Genomic DNA, 16266 nt, shown 5'->3' with positions numbered 1-16266 from the left:
GCATGATGAAGGATGACAAACATCCAAAGGGGAAATATAAATATTTGTTTGTATTCTCACCTTTATGGATGCAGCATGGTGCATAATCCTCAGTGCTTGGCTCCCCTGCTTACTGTGTCACAGAAACAAAAATCCAATTCTTAGGGCAACCTACTGAGAATGCTGATCTCATGTACACGTGTGTCAGTGATCCAGAGTTCATGTGAGTCCTACCCCCTAATTCCTGTTATCCCCTCTGGATCTCATCCTATCATCTGTTGCGAGGTCCAGTGCCTATTATCTATTGTCCGTTCCCTCAACTGGTAAATGTAGAGAACGAGACTTTTTTGAAGGGGTCCATCCATTAGTTAACCAGGCAGCGTGATTCATATGTCAGAAGCTAGCAGGGGATCATGGAGAGGGCTCGTTGAGGACGTGATTCAATGCGGGGAATAGGTACCAAAAAGAGATCCATCCGCTGGCTGGAACATAGTGATTTATGGAGCTCTTGAAACACATGGAAGGAAGAGTGCAACAGATCTATTCTGGTCTTGACAGTCAGCATGTCTAACGGGGCTTTAATAAATAAACTAGAAAGAACACATCAGCCCAACCCCAAGAATGAAAATCAACTTCTGTCCTGGGCAGAGCAGAGTTTCCCGTCTCTGTGTGCACAGCCCGTCGAGGGGAAGATGAAACTGTACTTTCCCCCTTCAAATAATAGTTATCGCCACCTGTGATTTCGGAAAACAGATGAGAATCATCCTGGCTGTGGAAGTTATTGCAAGTGGAGGAAACTTCAGGAGGCAGGGCATGCTCCCGCTGCCCGTGACTGACAGGTCTGGCTCTGCCCCCAGGTTCAGGCAGGCCGGAGTATCCATTGTAATAGGTTCTGTGCGGACCTTCGTATTTCTAAGGAAGGCCCCGTTTCAGGTGAGCGCGGACACAGTCTCCTGGATCTCGGCCCCCGGCGCCCTTGTGCCCCCGGCGCCGGGGCAGCGCTGGGGGTGGGAGGCTGAGGGACTGTTGACAATTTGCTGCCCGAGACAATTGATCGCACCCCAGGGTGGTGGGCGCCGCCTCCCTGCCACAGCGGCGGGGGGCAGGCTCGCTCCGAGCGGGGGAGCGGCGCCGTGCTGCGTTGTCCCCCCCCACCCCCCGGGGTCAGTGGGGCCGGGCTGGGGGCGCCCCGCTTCCCCGGGGCCGGGCGCCCGCTCGCCTCGGCGCTGCCCGGCGGCTCCCGGGGCGGCCGCGTTCTGGGCAGGGCTGGGGCAGCTCCGGGCGCAGCGTGGCCGGGGCCTGCTGGGGCTTTGCAGGGGGCGGCGCGGGGAGCCCCCGGGGGGCGGCCGGGCCGGGCTTTCACCTGGCGCGGGGGGGAGTGAGGGGGCGGGCGAGGAAAGGAGGCGGCCCCGTCGCCACTGGGCGCTGGGAAGGGGCAGCGAGAGAGGGAGGCACTAGGGGAGTGTCCCTTTAAGAAGCACAATTGGGTGGCTGTCTCTTTAAAGGGGAGAGGTGGGGTGGTGCCACAGTGAGGTGGGGGATGAGCTATGTTAATTGAGGGGGCGGTACCAAGATGAATGGGGGAATGTAAGGGCGGTGCTTCGTGCAGGCGCGGAAGGGGCTTATGGATTCAGGCCTGCCTCTTTAAGAAGCCGGTTGATGCCATTGTGTGGGGGAAGGGTATTTACAGTCTCCTCCTTTGGGACAGTACCATTCCCAGGGTGGGGTTGAGAGGCGGCACCATCCCCTCAGTAAGTACGGGACAGTACCATTGCCGGGGCGGGGCAGAGGGGGTGACGGGTGGTACCATTCGTCTAGCTGGAATGGGGGGGGGGGAGTGACGGGCGGTACCATGTGTGCGGAGGGGGAGCGCTGGCGGACAATGGATCCTGTGTGTGTTTGCGGGAGGGGAATGGATCCGCCGCCACCGGGGGGAGACGCTGCGCCGCCCCCTCCCGCCCGGAGCTGAGAACCGCCCCCTCCCCTCCCCTCCCGCCCGGCGCCGCTCGGTAAGTGGCGCTGTGTGTGTGCGGGAGCGGGGTCCGCGTGCTGCCGGCGGCCGGGGGGGTCCCGGCAGGGCTGAGCCGCCCGCCCGCCCCGGGGAAAGTTTCAGAGTTTGGGGCTGGGCAGAGAGAGTGTGTGTGTGTGTGTGTGTGGGGGCGGGGGGGGTATGTGAGGGGCGGTGGCCTCAGGCAGTGTGTGTGGGGGGGGAGTTGGGGGTGGTGTGTGTGGGGAGGGCTTGTGGGGCAGGGGTGTGGGGGGGAGGGCTTGTGGGATGGGGAGGGAAGCGCCCAGTCTGGGGTCCATGCAGAGCGGTGGGTGGGTGCGTGCACTCTCCTAGCACTGTGCAGGAGGGAAGCAGGTGCTGAATCCCGGGGGAGGCATATGGGGTGGGAGTTGCCTGGGGCTGGAACAGGGGAGTTGGGAAATCCAGGGGAGACCCCCACGTATGGAGGAGGGAGGCTAAAAGGAAGGATTTCTTGTTGGGAGAAAAGTGGAGGGAATGCCATATCTGGGGTTGCTGGTGGAGTTTGGGAGATAACATTCTCTATCCTGATTCTCCACCCATAGGTGACTTGGAGGTGAGGGGAGCTCATAATGTTATGGGTAAAAATGTGCCCACTGATCAGGGAGGAAGAAGTTGCTTGAGGGGTCAGCATACCGTGATAGGGTAAATTACATGAGGACGGCAGGTGGGAAGGGTCAAGTTGTTGGGGATGTAGATAGAAATAGAATTCATCCCCTATCCTTTCCTGGGGGATAACTGGGACTTGAAAGAGATGGTGGGTGATTAAGTGGTTAAGGTTAGAGAGGATCAGAGAGCCTGTTCTTATTTTCAGGTTTGGAAGCATGGGACAGGGAAAGGGTTATGGTTGGGAAATGATGGTTGCAGCTGGTGGTGATAGAGATGTGGACTAAGGAGTTGATCATGGAATAATTCCAACTCCACCAGATGAGAGATTGTATTGCACAGAAAGCTTAGTGTTTTCAGAGTAAATGTGCGTAATGCAGTGTCCCCAGTTTAATCCATTGTCCTGGAACCTAACCTACTGTTCAAGGACCTTTCTTGTGAAAGAGGAGAGAAGGACTCTCTCCTTTGGTTCGATCTTGGGAAGAAACTGCCACTCCTTGGTGATGTTAATAAGTGTCCAAACTGGTTTGGGGGGCCAGGGGGAGGGAGAATGGTCATGCCTGAATGGGGCTTTTCCCCTTAAATTCTCTAATTATTAGTTTTTCAGATATTAGTTTTCGGGAGGGGAGGCAGGTACTACACCTCCCCAAGGTCCATGCTAACAATTTTTTGGGGGCTGGGATTTATAGTCACACTTTCCTATTCTGAAAAAGGTGGTTCTCTCCCAGGTTGCTGTGTGAAAGACATGAAAGATCCACACAAACATCCCAGAAAACTGACTATATGCATAGTACTCTTAAATGGACAAAATTAAGAAAAAGAAAAATAAATGAATAACTATCTTATTTTTGTAAATAGTGACCTGGGGTGCATGTCGTCTTAAAATAGCGTGAAAACAAACACTGAAAGCCAGAAACATCTAAATAAAAAAACACACAGGAAAATATGGAAATGTAGTGTTAACCTCCCCTAGATAGCCTTAATTCTGACCCCATTCACCTCCATCCTGCTTCTACTTAATGTTATTCATTCAGTTAGGCCTTGTCGACCCTAGGAAAAAACTACCTATAGCTGACAACAGGTGTTGGTAATTTGGGCATGGGAACTTGTATAAACATAGCTTTTTTTTTTTGTCTATATTTGTAACTAAACTGTGTTCCATGCCTGTTCACTTGCACCCATTGCCTGCAATAGATAGATCTGCTTTTTCCTGGAAACGGTGGTACAATGGTTGGTTTGGTGATACATAACTATGTTGTCCAATGTATACCTGGCCAACTAGGTCTGATGGCTATGGTTATTTTAAAGGTGGCCTCCGGAGATTTTAAACTGAGCTTGAGTGCTCTTTTGCTGTTTTATGTGTGTAAAGGGTCATGCTCACTCCCTTTCTCCTATGTATGCCCCCACCTCCCCATCAAAACAAACAAACAAAAAAATCTGCTTGTTTTTTAACTTGGAACTATTAGAAATGTCAGGCTTGGGTTTTCCAGATTTTGCTGGAGGACTTGTGCTATGGGGTGGGGTTGGGTCTCAGCATTATTGTTAACTCTTAACACCTTAAATGAAGGGGTGGAGAAGTTGAATCGTTAACATTTTGTATAAAGGAGGTCTTTGTTAATCATTAAACAAGTGTAAACAAAACCAAACAAAAAACTAAAGTTTTTTTAAACAATTGACAAAACCCCCTCCCTCTCAATTGCTCATCTTTGGCCAGGGCAGGTCTACATATTTGCTCAGATAGCAACATCAGTTAGATGTGGGGCTTTTTGTGGCACCTCTATGTTTTCAAGAGCTCTAGTATAGACACAGTTAACCAGCATAAGTGTTTTTGCAAGTGTAGTTTAGTTTATACCATTTCCAAGTTAAATTATCCTTTCAAAATCAATCTTTTTTGCTGAAGTAAGCTGCCTCTCCACTGGGCGTTTGCCAGTATGGCTATGGTGGCAAATCTTTTCTAGTGTAGATCTAGCATTTCACTCTCAGCTCTTGTGAGCTCATAATTTAATTGTTTACCAGTTAACATAATCTTCTAGGCTAGGTTGGACTTGAATTCCTAATGTAAAAAGTAAGCAAAAAATGCTTTATATTAAAAAAAAAAAAAAAAAAAAAAAGCCTCTTCCAGATTACCTTAATACATAATAAAGAAACAAAGTGTACAAACTCCATTTTCCCCCCCTTTATAAATCACCTTTAAACCCTGTATGTTCTTGTCAATTCAGATTAGGATCAGTCCATATACAGAATTTAAAGTAACAACTGGTTATGGGATTCATATTCATAGAAACGTAAGTCCTATATCGGATTAAATTGGCATTTTCAAGCTGCCTGTCTAAAGTCTTACTCTCTAACTTCTGGGATTTCTCATACTTGCCTTTATAAATCTTTCTTTAAAGGTTTTCCTCTTAATTTATTGATACATGTTTTCAATCCTAAAAGTCTTTCAGTCTCTCTCTTTTGGTGGGGGGATAGGGTGGGAAGAGTGTAGGAATTTCTTTAGGGTTTTAGTGTGTGGGTGGGGGTTTTTTTTTGTTTTGTTTTTTTAAACAAAGTCAAGGGTAAAATTTTGGTATCCTCTTCATATGGAACTACTTAGGATTCTAACTGAAAGTGTGCCACTGTAGTCTTTCAAGTATAGACACTCACTGCAGCAATGGGAGGGGTTCTCTCATTGGTATAGTTAATCCACCTCCTCAAGAAGTTGTAGCTGGGTCAGTAGAAGAATTCTAGTGCTGTCGACATACCCCGGAGGTTAGGTTGTCTGAACTACATTGTTCAAGGGTGTGGATTTTTCACGCCCCTGAGTGACATAGCTGGGTTGACTTAAGTCTTGAATGTAGACCTGACCGTAGTCTTGACCAAATATGCAAATTTATGTCCTGCTATGTTAACCAACATCTTTGGGCCATGTCCACACTAGGAGTGGTTTACTAGTATAGGAATACCAATATGCTTTTCTGGCAGAGCATTCCTAGTGTGGATGCAGCTAATACTGTCAAAGCTATGCTTTACCAGTATTGACTTATTCTACCCCCAAACAAAACAAGCTATACTGGCAAAAGCACAGTTTTTTGCATTTACACCAGGGGCTTGTGCTGGCACAGCTGTGTAGGTCAAGGATCAGACCTCTTCACATCCCTGACCAGTATAGCTCTGCCAGCAGAAGTCTGTAGTGTAGACATGGCCTTGTGTTTCGCTTGCTCAAACTGCATCAGTATTTCTTCAGAGGAATGCAAGCAGCCTTAAAATCCTTCAGCCTAGTTGGCTTGGCCTTGGCCTTTTTGGAAGTCCTTGCTTCAGTAAGATCTGTGGTCTATTTCCATAGATGTGAAATCCTTTAACCCAAGCAAACTTGCTAAGGACTTCGAGTCCTTACTTATGATTTCTGTATGAGTCCCTGTGGAGTTTGAGTTCTGCTAGAGAGATGAGTGCATTAAACCCAGGTTCTGGGGCCAAGTTGCGTGTGATAGAGGAATTGTGTGTACTGAATCTTTCCCCAGTATCATTGTTTTGTGTAATGTAAACAAAACAAAAAAACCTGTTACACCTTTTGAGACTTTTCTGAAGTCCCACATTTTTGTAGACCAGGCAAGGTTCTTAAAAGCACTGGCAGACTTCATACAACTCAGCAAAAATTAGGATGGTCTTCATGAAGTCATTTGAGTCCTGACTAGCCATTCTGATGTTCCTAGTTTGGCAAAGAATAATTTAAAATTAGTGTTCTTAATATGGTGAAGAAATATGGTTACACATTTTAAGTTTCTAACCTCAGTGTTTTGGAAGCATAACACCTTTTGCTTTGTTCTAAGAACCTGCCAAACTTACCAAATATTACTTACACCTAAATTTTCCAACTTCCCTAGCTCAAACAGCTTTTTCAATTTACATCAGGTTAAAGAGGGAAGGGGAAAAATAGGACTTAAACTGTAACCAGATTTCTATTATAACTATGGAAAAGCTTTTATCATCCCAGTACTGACTGACTGACTGAATGTGGAACTTCAAGATAGTGTAAATTAGTGGAATATTTGGTGCAATTGTAATTAAGCTGTGGGAGTCATTGCCACAAAATTGTTGAGACCAAGAATTAGAGATTCAAAAAGGGATTGGATATTTATAAGGATATCAAGAATATCCAGAGTTGTAATAATTGACAATACACTTTTTTTGGAAGGGCTACCAAACCATGTGCTTCAGCCAAGCCAATCTCTATTAGCAATCAGGATGAAATTTAAATGGGAGGACAAAAGTAGCTGGTGCTGGCCACTGTTGGAGATGATACTGGATTGCTGGCCTGATCCAGTGTGGTAATTAGTATGTTCCCTCTAGGGTCTTAAACTGCTGCTCTTAGTGAAAAGTAAATGTTTCCATGTGAATTTTGAATTTGCTTTCTGTACACCTTTTGTGGAGTATTCTGCCTGCTCTTGAAATCCTAATTACAGTATAAAGATTATGATCAAATGAGTACATAACTCTCATTGAAGAAGGTTCTCAAAAATACTCTGCAAATTTACAAATTACAGCGGGAGAGTGAATGGTGTCTATAGTTAAGGTCGCCTAAATGTTTCTGTTCTAAGCCCTCTGTTTTTAAACAAACAACTTCTAACTGAAGAGCTGAAATTTTTCAGGCTTGGTTTCTGTCTGGGAGGAGGCAGGGAAAAGGGGAGCAGTTCGTTTGATTTTTTTTTTTTCTTTTTTCTTTTAAGCTTGAGCAGAAACAGTCAACTGTTTTTTTGAGAATAAGGACAATGGAAAAATACACTTGACCTATTACAAAATTTCTTGCAAAAACCATGGAGCTGAAATTTGGCTAAGAAATGCCCTCCTTTGAGGGAAATTGCCTTTAAGCATTCAGTGAAAATTGCGTGCTTTCTCATCTTTGAAAATAATACTTTCTTTTAAAGCACTCTTAGAAGTGTTCTATAGGACTATAATAGACTTCACTATATATGCAGTAACTTAACTTCATATTGAATAGAGCCCTTGCCTCAATCCATGTGAAGTTCAGAGCAGCTGCAGTGCAGATGTAGCTAAATTAGCTATGCACTCAACTTTTCTTAAAACATTGGAATACTCTGAACTGGCTTTGTTCCATTTCCATATGTTTCAGGGAGCTATAGGCCTGGTGAAAAGGTTTCTGATTGTGTCCCCAAAATGTCTCCTTAACCTGCCTGAGAGAATGTGCATACGATCTGGAGCCAGGAAGTTCTAAATTCTTGGCCCATCTTTTCACTTGGCTAGTCTTAATTCTCTGTACTTCATGACCCTACACTTGCCCAACTATCATTACCCCATTGTATAGGCAGGGTTAGTGAGGCCCAGAGACTTTTACTTAGCCGGGATTACATAGAAAGGTTGTAATGCCGGGAACAGAACCCAGAACTCTTGTAATATAGAATTACAGAATCTTAGAAATGTAGAGCTGGAAGGGACATTGAGAGATGTGGCTAGACAATTACCTAGGCCTGCCCTGGCAGGTTGTGCTCATGTTTTATCCACTAGACCACTGTGCCCCAGAAAAAATACCTTAAATCTGTGTACTTAGTTAGGCTGTCTGTAAAATGGAGCAACTAGTACTTTTCCCCTTTTATCAAGTGCTTTGAATTCGACAGATGAGAAAATCCTAATGCCAGAGCATTAATTACTTTAATGATTTATATCTTTTATGCCACTTGGAAATTAAAAGCACTGCGTAAGAGCTAACTCTGAGGCCCATTATACTGATGGTGCTGTAGTGTTATAATGGAAAAGTTGAGGCAACCTTCTTTTGAGTAGCTCGCTACGCTTCAAAAATTTAAACTGTTCTGTTGAAATTTTCCATGCTTTTTGTTCTTTTATGTTGGGGGTGGAGAATTTGAGACAAAATGGTTAAACTGCTTTTGAGGAGAAAAATATTTTCTTTTCTTTCTTTTTTTTTTTAAACAAAATCTTACAACCTTTTTTTCGTTAGGGATAGAAAATTGAAATTGTCAGAAAAATAGTGCCATCATTGAACAGAAATGCCTCTGAATATTCCCCTGAAACTAGTTTTGACTTGCCTTTGAAAATAGCACTCTGTGTTTGCAGTAGAGTTGATACTTCAGAGTACTTCAGCTTTTGCTGTGCATGTGCACCCAACTTAGAAAAATATTGAACATGTACATTTTGTGTTGTGCTCATTGAATAATGCAGGGCTTCACAGCAGCTGGAGCCTTGTTCACTGTACGCCTTGAGACCTTGTAAAATGTATGAGTTGGGGAGTTTTGATTTGAAGCCCTATAGTCCTGATTTTTGAAGTTAAACAATTCCATGTAAAAATTTAAACTTCATACACGGTACTTCATGATATTTTTAAATTACATGATTGTAACATTTCTCAAATGTCACATCTCTTCTCCTCCTCTTGTAGGGATGCCAGGTTTCCAGCACTGTTTCCCAAATCTGAGTATGTGTAACTTTACAGAACTGTGCAGAAAGGTTCTGTAAGTGTGAGTGGTGGGGGTTAAGTCTGGTCCATTTGGGATGGAGCTGGGTGAAATTTGGGGAAGGCAGTACTGGGAGGCAGTCATTCCTGCTGTTAAGGGTCTGGTATGGTGACTGCACTACTGGGGAGATGTGTGTCTTTGGGTGGGGGCAGGAGAGAAGGGTACAGGGTATGTCCCACTGGCATTCTTAACTTTTCATTTTCTTTAAGTTTTGTTAGATATAGAGCAACTGACACAATGCAGTGGTTTTGTTTTTGTTTGTTTGAGAAAGTATGGGATCATTAAAGACTATCATTCATACACGCACAGAGCAGAGTAAAAGTTGAATCCTTGCAACCCTAATGTTCTCAATATGTAGTGTGTTTTACTGAATGTGTAAGAATCACTGTCTTATATCACTGGAATGCAGCTACCTCTAGAGAAGCTCTAAAAGAACTCTTCACTTGGGTCAGATAAAATCAGGCTAGAAATATTTACTAGATGTCTACTAATCAGAGGCTGATATGAAAGGAGGTGAGGAGGGGACAATCGATCGGCAATTCTGAAAGGTATCATGCAGTGTATCCTTGCAGCATACTGGGACACTGGTTCAGTAATTAATTGCCCCACCACTTCCTGCAACACCTGGACTTTCCTTGGAGGAGGAGGTCTGTCCACAAGCTGATCAATCCCACCGCTCTGTAACTTGTGAGAGATGACAAGATCACAGCTTGGTGTGTGTTATGCCTACAGACTCTTCATATCTTTCATTCTAGAAACTTAGTGACTGGCTGCCAAAATGAATAGAAAAAGCACTTGCCACTTTCCATACCTGGCTGATGTGCCTCATTCTTTCTGTTTAAACAATGCTGTGGTGTTGTATACTGAGGAACAAGAAGGCTTCACTTCAGTTACTCCCACCCTCGCATCCCCTATTCAAGGGGTGCCCAACCTATGGTCCACAGGCCATACACTGCCTACCAGAGCATTTCACAAGGCCTGCTGCCTGCTTCAACACCATATCATAGAATCATAGAATATCAGGGTTGGAAGGGACCTCAGGAGATCATCTAGTCCAACCCCCTGCTCAAAGCAGGACCAATCCCCAATTTTTGCTCCAGATCCCTAAGTGGCCCCCTCAAGGATTGAACTCACAACCCGGGGTTTAGCAGGCCAATGCTCAAACCACTGAGCTATTCCTCCCCCCCAACCACTGAGCTATCCCTCCCCCCGATTCATTAGCATTTTGTTGTCATGTTACACAAGTATGTAAATAGGTTGTTTCTATGTAGAATATTGTCTATCTAAATACAAAACAAGCTGAACTTGAAATATAAATCAATACAAGTGACTTTAAATCTTATTAAAATAGGTAGAATCTGTTTGGCCCACACAAGATTGTGCTTAAGTTTGTGTGACCCTCCTGTGTGATAAGGTTGAGCACCACTGCCCTATTCTGTTCCATTGACTCTAGGTTCCTACTAATGTTTCGTGTTTGAAGTGAGGTTTTTTTTTTTCTTTTCCATGTAGTTTTGACCTGTCCAGAGGCTTGAGCTGAAATGTTAAATATCTTTTAGTTTGGTGAGTGACTTCCTTTTTGGGGGAAAGAGAGGTCACCACTGGCTTCAAGCCTGTTTCTTGTCTCATTGTGAAGGAGGCGCAAGAATTTGGAGGTGAAGATGTGGAAGCCTGCATAGGCAACATATTTGAATAGCTCCTAGCTCTGGAAGAGCTACTCTTCAAAGACCAGGGTTACCTGCTCGACATCTATGTATTGTGCTGACTGAGATTAACTATGAGCTGCAGACATAATTTGTTAAGCCCCAGAGGCCCTGTCTGCACTAGGGAAATGTAGCAAAAATGTTCCTCTTTGTTGCTAACAGCAGTTTGGTTCCACTGCTGTTAAGAGTATTGGCAGTAACTGAAGTCCATTAAGGCTGGGATATTAAGGATGGTTAGGTGACAATGGGCCCCAAAATGCTAGCAGCTGCTTGTCTGCTCATGAGTTTCAAAACATAGCTAGTACTGGTGGAACTGAAATGGTGTTAGCAACAATGGGAAACATTTGCAGAACTTCCTTGGTGCGGACATGACGAGTGTGTATCGTAGCCTGGCTCGCAAATGCACGGGGCACTTCTACACAGCCAAAAAATACCCCAAACCCTCCTGGCTGAAAGTCCCAGAACCCAAGTCAGTTGACCTACGTTCATGGTGTGGGGCGAAAAGTAGCAATGTAGATATTCAGGTTCAGACTGAAGCCCAGGCTCTGAGACGCAGCCCCCCTTCCTGGATTTCGGAGCCTGGGTTCCAGTCTGAGCCCTACTTTTAGTCCTGTAGCACAAGTGAGTCAGTTGATCCAGGCTCTGAGACTTGCTATATGTTTTTGTTGTTTGTTGCTGTGTAGATGTACTTTAGGTGGCTTCTGGAGCAGTTAAACTGCATCAGCAGTTGCTGGGAGATAGTGTGAGCAGCACGTTGTTGATGTGATAATTGTACACTATATTAAAGGGGACAGTGTCAACTCAAAATCTAGTAACTTCAAAATGAATTTAAAGTAACTGTAGATAGTATTCCTGCCCCTGAATCTCTTGGCAATTTTTGTGGCTTTTTAGGTCTTCTGATGTCTGTCTCTCGTGTGGAGAAATTTTCTAGTTATGTTCACTCTGTCCTGTACGGTTAAAGTGTTGTAAAATGTACAATTTTACAAAGTTTTTTTAAAAAAAAACCTTAATCTTACCTGCTATTGCAAACAATACCTTCTAATTTTCAATAATATTATTGGTAATATTAAAAGATTAGAGGAAAATGTGCAGAAAATACATACATAGTTTAGAAGCACTTGTTCTATATTCTTGTAATTATCAAGCTGTACACATACCTACAGTTAGTAAATGCATGATCTTATTGCCCTCTCCTTAGTTCTACCTTACACCATGTACTCCCTACTGTTTGGTACCTCCCTCTGTTTTGTTGCATCAAAGAATTGTTTCACAGTGTCTTGTGAGAGAACTTCTGCCCTTCCTAAGCTCCTGTGTGGAAATGTTCTTAGCCTGCCACTAAAGTACTTCTGGTTCTGCAGGCGCCTCACTTTTGCCTGTTCCAGCTATGCCAACACATGGATCCAGTTTATGGGCGAAGATCTGTTCCTGCTTTTGGCACTGTTAATGCAGCAGGTTGTAGATGGAGGTCATGATTGAGGATGGAGAGCATTTTGGCAGTGGCTTGTGTCCCTGAGAAGGCAGTTGTAGGCCTAAGTGAGGAGATCATGAAGACTGCATGCTGACATGATGGTGGAGACAGCTGGTATGGATTGCAGTAGCTGTGGATTTCCCCTATGTAGACTGGCCATTCTTTGCAAGACCACAAGCACAGAGTTGGGGGGACTACCTTATTATGCAGATCTGGGAGGGCTTAGAACTTCCTCATGAAGAGAGCTATGTTCACTGAGCGGTGTGACGAGCTTGCCTTGATCCTCTAGTGCCAGGACCATCAGATGAGGGTGGCAAGGCCCTGCCAGTCCATCTGAAAGCTGTCTACCGAAGACTGCTATATGTCTGTGGCTAACCAGTTTGATGTTGGTAAATTGACTGTTGGTGCTGTTGTGGTTGAAGAGCAGTTATTTCTGCAGTTATTTACCACGGGGTGATGTACATTGCTAACATCCCAGAAATAATTAACTTTGTGACAAATTGGGTTCCTGAACTGTGCTGCAGCCCATCCATATAGTGCACATGCCCATTGTCTTCCCACTGCAAGGGACACATGTATATGGTAGATTTAAACAAAAAGCTGACTTTTTTAACAAACTCGGAGAATGGGTAGGTAAAGCCCCACAGAAAGGAAATCTAAGGGGAAAAAGGAGTTTAGGAGAGATGGTAACTTCTCAGACAGTATTAAAGGCACAATAGCAAACTATCCCGATGCAAAGCAAAGAATAGTAAGAGGCCAATATGGCTCCATCAGGAGCTTTTTAGTGATCTGAAAATCAAAAAGGAATCCTACAGAAAATGGAAACATGGACAGATTGCTAAAGAGGAGTACAAAAGAGTAGCTTGGGCATGTAGGGACAAAATCCAAAATGGCCAAGGCAGAAAATGAGTTACATCAGGAAGGATAATAAAAAGCAATAAGAATAGGTTCTGTAAATATATTAGGAGCAAGAGAGAGACAAAGGAATGTGTAGGTCCACTATCTAGTGGGGAAGGAGAGCTAATGGACAACATCAAGAAGGGTGAGGTGTTTTTATGTCTATTTTGCTTCAGTCTTGATTAAAATGTTAATGGTGACTTGATGCTTAATACAATTAATATTAATAACAAGGGGGAAGGAACACAAGCCAGAAGAGAAACAGGTTAAAGAATGTTTAGATAATTTAGATGTATTCAAGTCAGCAGAGTCTGACAAAATTAGTCCTAGGGTCCTTAAGGAACTAGCTGAAGCAGTCTTGGAACCATTAGCAATTTTATTTTCAAGAACTCATGGAGGACAGGTGAGGTCCTGGAGGATTGGAGAAGAGCAAACATAGTGGGGAGTTATAAACCAGTCAGCCTAACTTTGATACCTGGAAAGATAGTGGAACAAATGGTTAAACAATCAATTTGTAAGCACCTAGAGGGTAACAGGGTGATAGTAATAGCAAGCATAGATTAGTCAAGAACAAATCATGCCATGCCAAACCAATTTCCTTCTTTGATAGAGTTACTGGCATAGTAGATATGGTAGGGTGTTCATGGGTCTTTCCCCATCTGTCAGAGCAGGAGACCACGCCCCTTACTATGATCCCTCCTGGAGTGAGTCAGTCTGTGGGGGAATTAGCTAGGAGTCACTTGGTTCTAGCCTGCAGCTGGCCGAGCAGCAGGGAGTCTATAAACCCAGGGTCCTCAATCAGGGTGGGACAGCCAGCAGTTACTGGTCCTGGCTGGTAATCAATCAGGGCAGCAATTACTCTATCTGCCCTGGGCCCTCAATCAGGGCAGGCAATCCACAGTTAACTGTTCTGGTTGGGTCTACACAGAACAACACAGCAGTTCGGGGGGGGGAGGGAGGGGGGGATCAGCTCTTGGCGGGAGCTACAGTCAAACCTGTCTGATGCCCTAACTCTGGCAGGTGACAGACCAATACAGGCCTCCTGGCCTAACTGAGTAGACTGCCACCATTCAGGGATGGGGTGGCCAGGGTAGGGGGATGCAGGCCCTCCCGCTCCACTGCGTCCCAGCCCAGAGCCCTATGAATGGCGGAGTGGTCTGCCACTGGGTCAGTGAGGATCCTCCCACAACACACTGGCTGGCTTACAAATCGGTCCCACAGCCAAACCCTATTCAGCTTCCCTGGGCTACCTGAGTTCCAGGGTTGTTCTCTGTCTCACTCGGGTAAACAGCAAGCAGCAGCCCCATCAGTTCATTGGTGTCTGGTACCTCTGGCAGCCCTTCTGGGTCTCAGGTACGGTGGCAGACTCCGTCAGCTCCAGGCTCCACCAGCAGGGGAGAGGCATCCTGGTCTTCTGACAGTTCTCCCCCAACTGAGCTAAAGGGCCAGTCTTTTATAGTTCTGGTTCCTGTCCCACCCCTCTGCTTCTGGCAGGGCAGCTGCGGGTGTCCTGGGTCTGCCCACCAGGAGTAGCTTGTGGGTCTCTCACTGTCTGTCAGGGCAGAAGACCATGCCCCCTTGCTACAGATATCTTAATTTTTTTAATAATGTTTTTGATGCAGTCACACATTCCATTCACATAAACAAGGTAGGGAAATTGGTCTAGATGAAATGACTATAAGGCAGGTGCCCAAATGGTTGAAAGACTGTACTCAAAGAGTAGTTATCAATGGTTCACTGTCAAACTGTGAGAGCATATCTAGTGGGATTCCACAGCAGTCTGTTCTGGGTCAGGTATCTTCATTATCTTCATTAATGATTTGGATAACGGAGTGGAAAATATGTTTATAAAATTTGCTGATGATACCAGGCTAGGAGGGGTTGCTAGCACTTCGGAGGATTGGAATTAAAAATGACTTTGATTAAATTAGAGAATTGGTCTGAAATCAACAAGATGAAATTCAATAAAGGTAAGTGCAAAGTACTTAGGAAGGAAAAATCAAATGCACAAACACAGAAGGGGAATAACTGGCTTTAGGCAGTATTCCTGCAGAAAAGCAGTTGAGGGTTGTGGTAGATCACAAATTGAATATGAGCTACAAAAAAGGCTAATATTCTGGAGTGTATTAACAAGGAGTGTCATATGCAGGAGGTAATTATTCCTACCGTGCTCTACTTGGCACTGGTGAGGCCTCAACTGGAGTATAGTGCACAGTTTTGGACACCACAGTTTGAGATGTGGAGAGAGTCCAGAGGAGAGCAACAAAAATGATAAAAGTCTTAGAGAATCTGTCCTATGAGGAAAGGTTAAAAAAATTAGGTATGTTTAGTCTTGAGAAAAGAAGACCGAGGGGGGACATAAGTTTTTAACTATGTTAAGGGCTTGTTATAAAGATGGTGGTCATCACTTGTTTTCCATGTCTGCTGAAGGGAAGACAAAAAGTAATTCCCTTAATCTGCCACAAAGGAGATTTAGGTTAAATATTAGGGGAAAACTTTCTATCAGGATTGTTAAGCGTTGGAATAGGATTCCAAGTGAGGTTGTGGAATCCCTGTCATGGGAACTTTTTAAGAACAAGTTAGACAAACACCTGTCGGGGATGGTCTAGGTATACTTGGTCCCGTCCCAGTGAAAGGAGATGGACTAGATGACCTCTTGAGTTTCCTTCCAGCCCTAAATTTCTATGATTTAATGGCAACCAGAAATACTACTATATTGTTGTTCACACCTTAGTTAACCAACAAAGGACATTCCTGATCACCACTGTGATATGCACCAGCTGGGTATATGGCACCAGGGTGCTCAGGAGATCTGGTGTTAATCTGTTTGGACAAGAAAGGTTGTTATTGACAGGATGCCTGTGTCCACTGTTGTTTTAGGGGACTCAGCCTATTCTCTACTGCTCTGACTCATGAAGTTGTACCCTGATTTTAGACCATGTGGCAGAAGTTTTAATTAAACACTGCGCAGTTGCGGGATGGTGATAGGATGTGCATTGGGCTGACTAAAGGCAAGGTGGCGCTGCCTACGAACCCGTTTGGATGCCAGTGTGCCCAGTGCTATTTGTACTATTGTAGACTGCAGGACACTGCACAAAATATGTGAAGATAAGCGGGAGAGCTTTTGCT

The 16266-nt window shown here is 44.7% G+C and overlaps 1 protein-coding gene across 3 annotated transcripts in view; it reads left to right on the top strand.

The window, feature by feature from the left end:
- LOC141998896 (uncharacterized) overlaps positions 1-16266 on the top strand; it is a 60274-nt gene that overhangs the window by 35210 nt on the left and 8798 nt on the right. The window contains exon 1 of one of the 3 annotated variants that reach the window (XM_074971866.1): positions 796-912. The exons of 1 other annotated variant lie outside the window; for it this stretch is intronic. The gene's annotated coding sequence lies outside the window, so the exon portion shown is untranslated. Of the gene's footprint in view, positions 1-795; positions 913-1631; positions 1731-16266 lie in introns of those variants that run through there. One more of the 3 variants, XM_074971875.1, reaches the window with a different exon arrangement.

This window comes from Natator depressus, chromosome 1 (assembly GCF_965152275.1).
Source record: "Natator depressus isolate rNatDep1 chromosome 1, rNatDep2.hap1, whole genome shotgun sequence".
Lineage (NCBI taxonomy): Eukaryota > Metazoa > Chordata > Testudines > Cheloniidae > Natator > Natator depressus.
This window is presented reverse-complemented; position numbering and strand designations above follow the sequence as displayed.